Consider the following 6,932-nt stretch of genomic DNA (forward strand, 5'->3'; position numbering starts at 1 on the left):
GCCGGGGAAGGGCCTGATGCTGGATGAGGGCCTGACACTGGAGGAGGGTCTGATGCTGGGGGGAAGGTCTGATGATGGTGGAAGCCTGCTCCCAGATGTACACGGAGTTAAGGATAAATCTCTATGAGAAATCTTTTTTTCATACTTTCCTAACCACCTTGCTATGTTCTTTTTAACTTAAGGATAATTTTGTGCAATATCGGTTGATTTCTGCCATACATCAACATAAATTACCCATAGGTGTACGTATGTCCTGTCCCTCTTGAATCTCCCTCCCACCTCCCCTTGCTACATTCTTGTTTCTATGGATATATGAATAATAAAGACTGTTGACTAAAATAACATGAAAAGCTCCCACACACAAGTGTGCACACACACACTCCCTAATGCATCATTTGGGGCCACGTCAGGGTTGCCCTCGGCACCCGCTGCCCTGGGACCGAAGGTGAGCCTTGACACCTGCACTTTGTTCCCACCCTTGGCCTGCTGCCCGTGCCTCAGCAGCAGAGGGGCCCTGTCCCCGCAGATGCTGAAGTGATGAAGCCTCTTGTCTCCAGAGCCACAGGCATGAACACACCGTCGGTCGTCCTCTGGGGACACCTATGCTTCCACCTTCTGGCCTTTCCATTGTGTCCATCCATTTCTTTTAACAGAATGTCCGTGTGATGACCCAGGCTCCCATTACCAGCTCTGGTCTGTTCTCAGTGAGAGTACAGCTTACCCTCGGCACTCTTTATTGGCCCTGGGAAATTTTGCTTCAGTACTTTATTGAAAGAAAGCAATAATCCTGTGATAAACATAGTTCAAAAGTAGACTGTACATACTTTGTCACATATTCAGGAAGTTCACAAAAGGTAAATAGGAAAATAGAATTATAACAATGAATTGTACAAGTAAATTAAAGGTGGAACCCACATGTAAAGAGACATGTTGTCTCTGTCTACTGAGATACCAGCTGCATAATTGTTGGGAAGTGTAGTGCAAAATAGCCATTAAAGGAGAAAGTCCTTGGGAAAATGGTGAAGGGCCAGAAGTACTCGGCTTTGCACTACGTACAGAAAGACATCTCCTGCCTTTGGTTATGCTCAGCGCCAAGAGTTAATAATAAATAGGGATGTTACTTGTGAGAGCGGGTTGTGGGAGAAGCCCATGAGTCATTTAGAGCACGCTGTCCTTGAAATGTTTCTACCGATTATGTGTTAACTCCGTATGCGCTCTGCTGGCTGCATACTTTAAGCTCTTTGTTTCTGCTTCTATAAAAAAGCTTGACTGCAGAAATAAACTTGTCAGTATTTGCAAGAGACTGTCCAAGTGTCCTTCTTTCAGATTCGTCGCTTCCAAGTCCCAGGGAGAAAATCCCCAATAAGTGGCGCCATGAACAGGGACTTGAGAGAAAGGCTGAACAAAGCGATGAGCCCCTGCAGAAAGAGGTAAGCAGGATGGGACAACATAGCAGTAAAATTTCTTTCATTTCTATAATGCATCATTTTTTGAAACAAAACGGTGTTAATGTTTCAAGAGATCAGTTGAATGACTGCTATCATATACCAGTGGAACATAAGCCATGGTTCCCGGAGGAGGGGACACTTGATCTTGATGTATGGAAAAGGGTTAAAAATATTATTTTGCGAGCGTATCAGCAAGGGTTACATGGTCACTCATATGGGCTATCATAGAACAAATTGAAGGGCATAACGTTGATTTGGAAGTAAAAACTATTCGATCTTTACATGAATATGAGCTTAAGGAAGAAGATATGCAAGGTGCTTTGAAATATAAGAATGTTATGCTCAATCAGACACAATCCTTAGAAAAACAACTTAGAGACATATATATATATACAGGATATGTCAAAACTGAAGCCACTTGGAACGGAGGTCATTTCATTCAACGGACAGCCCAAATCTAAGGTTTTTCCTTCTGCTCCGCCTGTAACAGCAATTGCTAACTTTGCTTGTACTAATCATTTCACTCCTCCTCGGGAGATGCCTGCTTGCACATTTGCTTTCCCAGTGCAATTTAATCAACCTGCCCAAGACCAAAATACTTAGGCTAATCTAGATTTTGGCATGTTGTCTAGCTTTAAGAAAGCATGTACTCTGTATGGACCTACTTCTCCTTACTGTATAGAATTTCTCAGAGGACGGGCTGACTGTTGGATGCCATATGATTTTTTTCAAGTAACAAAGATGGTTTTAAATCCTCAACAATTACTGCAATGGCGAATGTGGGTTAATGATGAGGCCCAACAGCTGATGATTGACAAGCAATCTCATGGTAACCCTGCCAATTTAACCTATGATATACTCACTGGAAAAAGAGCCATGGCCAATATGATTGCACAACTAGCTAATATTACCTCTTAGATGTTACATTTCATTAAAGAAACTGCCTGTAGGGCATAAGCAAGGGTTGATAGCACTAACTCTGATGGTTCATTTGTTAAGATTATTCAAGGACATGAAGAGGAATATTCTCAATTTATAGGAAAATTAAAGGATGCAATTGAGAAATCTATTAAGGATGTGACTTTACAAAATACTATTTTAAAACAACTTGCTTTTGAAAATGCTAATGAGGAATGTTGATCCGTGCTCAGACCTATTCGAGAGACTGGCTCTCTTATGGAATATTTGAAAACATATAAGGATATCAGATCTATGTCCATAGAACAAAATTGGAAACCTTTAATGTACAAAAGGCTGCTAATGCCAAATGTTTTAACTGTGGGAAGCCCAGCCATAAGAAAAAACAATGCCGCATGCCAACACAGGCCAAAAAAAATAATACTACTTCTAATAAGAAGAGAACCCCAGGAGTATGTCCAAGATGTAAAAGGGGATTTCATTGGCTGAATGAATGTCATTCTAAATTTGATAAGGATAGAAACACTTTAAACCCCGGTGCACAGCAAAAACAACAGGGAAACTAGTAAAGGGGCCATCCTCTAGCCCCACTACAAAAGGAGGACCTAGCGTTATGATGCTACAAGCAGCTACATCTAAGAGTGCTTGCATTGATATACCTAGTCCTTATGATATGGAACTAATAGAATTATACAACCCCCACAAAATTCCCACTGGATATTATGGCCCGATTCCACCCCAGGACAATGGGACTGATTTTGGGACGTAGTAGCTACACAATGAGAAGTTTAGTGGTATTGACTGGTGTTGTGGACTAAGATTATGAAGGGGAAATACATGTTATGGTAAATGTTATCAAAACGGAAAATGCATACTTACAAAAAAGGGGAATATTTTGCACAATTATTACTTTTACCATATGCCAAACCAATGAAGACATCTGATAAAGGTCGACAAGGAGGCTTTGGCAATACCAACCTTACTGCTGCACTATCCACCTTACTAAAGGAACATCAGAAACCCATGCTTTCTTTACGCATACGGGGGGAAAAATTCACAGGCATGTTAGATACTGGAGCCGACATTTCAATCATTAGAGCTGCAGAATGGCCCCTCGAATGGGGTAAGGTTATGGCTCCTTCTAGACTATTAGGAATGGATGAAACTGATGCCACACAAACTTTTGTCAGTGCATCCTATTTACAAGTGTATGGCCCTGATCAAATTGTAGCTTATCTTAAACCATATGTTACTAATATCCCAATCAATTTATGGGGACAGGATTTTCTTGAACAAATGAAAGCCACAATTTCTTTAAATGAACCTTTTTAATGGGGGCCATTGAGTTAACAATGCTGCCCCTTGATTGGGAATCTGATACCCCAGTATGGACACCTCAATGGCCCCTAACTAAAGAAAAATTGGCAGCTCTTATGAAATTAGTTAATGAACATTTACAAAAAGCTCATATAGAACCTTCATTTTCCCCATGGAATTCCCTTATTTTTGTAATAAAAAAAGAAATCAGGAAAATGACGAATGTTGATAGATTTAAGAAATGTTAATAATACCATGTCACCTATGGGGCCCTTACAACCCGGATTGCCCTCCCCTTCTATGGTACCAAAAGAATGGTCTGTAGTTATTATTGACTTACAAGACTGCTTTTTTACTATATCTTTGCACCCTAAACATAGAAAACATTTTGCCTTTTCAGTTCCTTCTATAAATCACATGGCTCCTGTTAAAAGATTCCAATGGAAGGTGCTACCTCAGGGAATGATGAACTCCCCTACCATTTGCCAATATCTCATATCTGTTTTATTACAACCCATTAGAGACAAGTATCCTACTGCGTTTATAATTCATTATATGGATGACATACTTCTTTCTATGGAATCTGAATTCTGTTTGCAACAGTTATATAATGAAGTTACTACTACTTTTCAAAATCATGGCCTGCTTGTAGCACCAGATAAAATTCAGTGGAAAGCACCCTTTAATTATTTAGGACATGTTATGGAAGAATCTAAAATCAAACCTCAAAAAACTCAAATTTCTGCGCAATCTCTACACATGCTGAATGATTTTCAAAAATTGCTAGGAGATATTAATTGGCTGTGGCATCTGTTGGCATCCCCACCTATGCCTTACAAAATCTATTTAAAATTTTAGAGGGATCCCCCGACCATAATAGCCCTAGGCAGCTAACAAAAGAGGCCAAAGAAGAACTGGCCTTAATGGAGAAATGCATTCAACAATCTTTTTTCAACTCAGCTAGATTATGATCAACCAGTTTCTTTATATATATTCCCTACTGAACATTCGCCCACTGCAATTATAGCTCAGCATAGCCCAATAGAATGTGTATATTTACAAACTAAACAGTCTAAAAAAATTGTAGAATATATTGAGAAAATAGGGCACTTAATTGTGTCAGGAAGAAGCCATGTACAAACTTGGACTGGATTTGATCCATATGCAATACACGTTCCCTTGACAAAACAGGAATTGCAAATTGCCTTCCAGTATAACCTGACCATGCAAATGGCATTAAGTGATTTTCAAAATGTTATCTCATTTCATCTGCCGAAAGGAAAATTATGGGACTTTCTACAATGTACTAAATTCATTGTAACTAATATCATTGCATCCCAGCCTATTATCAATGCACCCACCTATTTCATTGATGGCAACAAGAAAGGCAGAGCAGGGATTGTCAGCCCTGATATCAAAGAGAAATTACCCAACACCTATTCTTCAATACAAAGAGTTGAATTATATGCTTTATATGCTCTTTTGTCGCTTCAACCATTATCCTTCAACATATATACTGATTCCAAATACCTTGCTTCCCTTTTTCCTGATTTTGTTACCGCCTTTTTATACAACCTAGATGAAGAATTATATACTCTCTTTTCACAGACTCAAGCTTTAATTCGCTCACGTACAGAACCTTTCTTTATTGCACATATATGTGCTCATTCAGGTTTACTTGGCCCTCTGGTCACAAGAAATGATGCTGTTGACAGGCTCATAGCTCCCATTTTTACATCTGCCAATGATGAACATGCTAATCTTCATACCAATGTTAACAGATTGCAGTCTAAATATCATATTCCTCTCACTGAAACACGACATATTATTAAAACCTGTGTTGTCTGCACCCCTCTGCACTTACGAACTACGATTTCAGGAGTTAATCACCAGGGGCAACAACCTAATTCCCTTTAGCAATCTGACTTCACTCACTGCTCCTTAAAGAAAATTTTCTTTACTTTTTGTCTCAATAGATATATTTTCCAACTTTATCTGGACAGTACCTGTCTCTTCAGAATCCAATAAACACGCCATTCCCACACTCTTACTCACCTTCCCCATTATGGGGATTCCTTCTGTCTTGAAAACAGACAATGGACCTGCATTCACCTCGCATTCATTTCATTCATTTTTATCAGAATGGAACATAACACACATTATAGGAATACCCTATAATCCTCAGGGGCAAGCCATTATTGAAAGAGCCCACCGCACCCTAAAACTCATTTATGTAAACAGAAAGGGGGAATATGGAAGAGGAGATACACCAATATAGTATAAGCAATTTAATCAGTGGCTGCCAGGAATCTTACGACTCCTAGGCAAGGGTTATGGTCTTGTCATTGCAGATGGAGAGCAAATCTGGGTTCCCCTTCACCATGTCTGCTACCGAGAAGGACCCCAAGACTGGACTCCCTTGGGAAGTGACGAAGTTGACGCAAAGGGTCTCATCAATGACCCTGGAGGAGCCAATGAGGAAACGCCATCTGAATCCTTACCCGACATGGGCTCAAGTGAAAACATGACTTATCAGGCTGAGCGGACACTGAAGAGTACTGGAACTCCTATGACTCCAGATAAACTATTTCTGGCAATGTAAACTGTTCTGAAGGGCAGGAGGAACATCATAATTGCTCCTGGTTTAATAGATCAAGCATTGGAGGCTTTCATAAATCTAAGACAAGTTTCTTGACTGATAAGGACATATTGCTGAATTGGTATAATGGGGGCTTATCACCCCCATGACCCAGGATTGTCGTCCCCAATGTGGGGCCAGAGCAATGGCACATTTGGAAAATTCCAGCAGCCGTAGAGCACTTCACTAGTGTTTATGGGACTATGGGTGTGTTTCGTCCTTCTAATTATACCTTCCTATCTAATAGTACTGGCTATATTCAATCATGTGTTCACCTTCCATACTTGTTTATTGTAGGGCATTTTGATATTGACTTATCAGCCAAGATTGTCAATTGTACTGCATGTGCATTGTATACCTGCCTTAATCACACCATTTCATATCACAATGCTAGCATTGTGCTAGTTAAACAAAGATCTGAGTTATGGCTTCCCATAAACTTAATTGATCCTTGGACTGATTCTATATTTCTTTCTGTATTGTTGAAAACTAGGCTTAGGCGATCTAAGCACATCATTGGGTGGATTATTGCAGGCATTTTAAACCTTATCTCCATTGTGACTGTAGGAACTTTGTCTGGTATGGCTTTACCTAATTCTATACAAATCAAT

General features: G+C 39.9%; 1 long non-coding RNA gene across 1 annotated transcript; it reads left to right on the forward strand.

Moving 5' to 3' along the window:
- The first annotated feature begins 835 nt into the window (after positions 1-835).
- LOC101908683 (uncharacterized) lies at positions 836-6,777 on the forward strand. Its single transcript, XR_813875.4, has 2 exons — positions 836-1,430; positions 6,035-6,777. It is a non-coding gene; the product is annotated as an uncharacterized lncRNA (long non-coding RNA).
- Positions 6,778-6,932: the final 155 nt, after the last annotated feature.

The sequence above is a fragment of the Bos taurus genome, chromosome 21 (assembly GCF_002263795.3).
Source record: "Bos taurus isolate L1 Dominette 01449 registration number 42190680 breed Hereford chromosome 21, ARS-UCD2.0, whole genome shotgun sequence".
Taxonomy (NCBI): Eukaryota; Metazoa; Chordata; class Mammalia; order Artiodactyla; family Bovidae; genus Bos; species Bos taurus.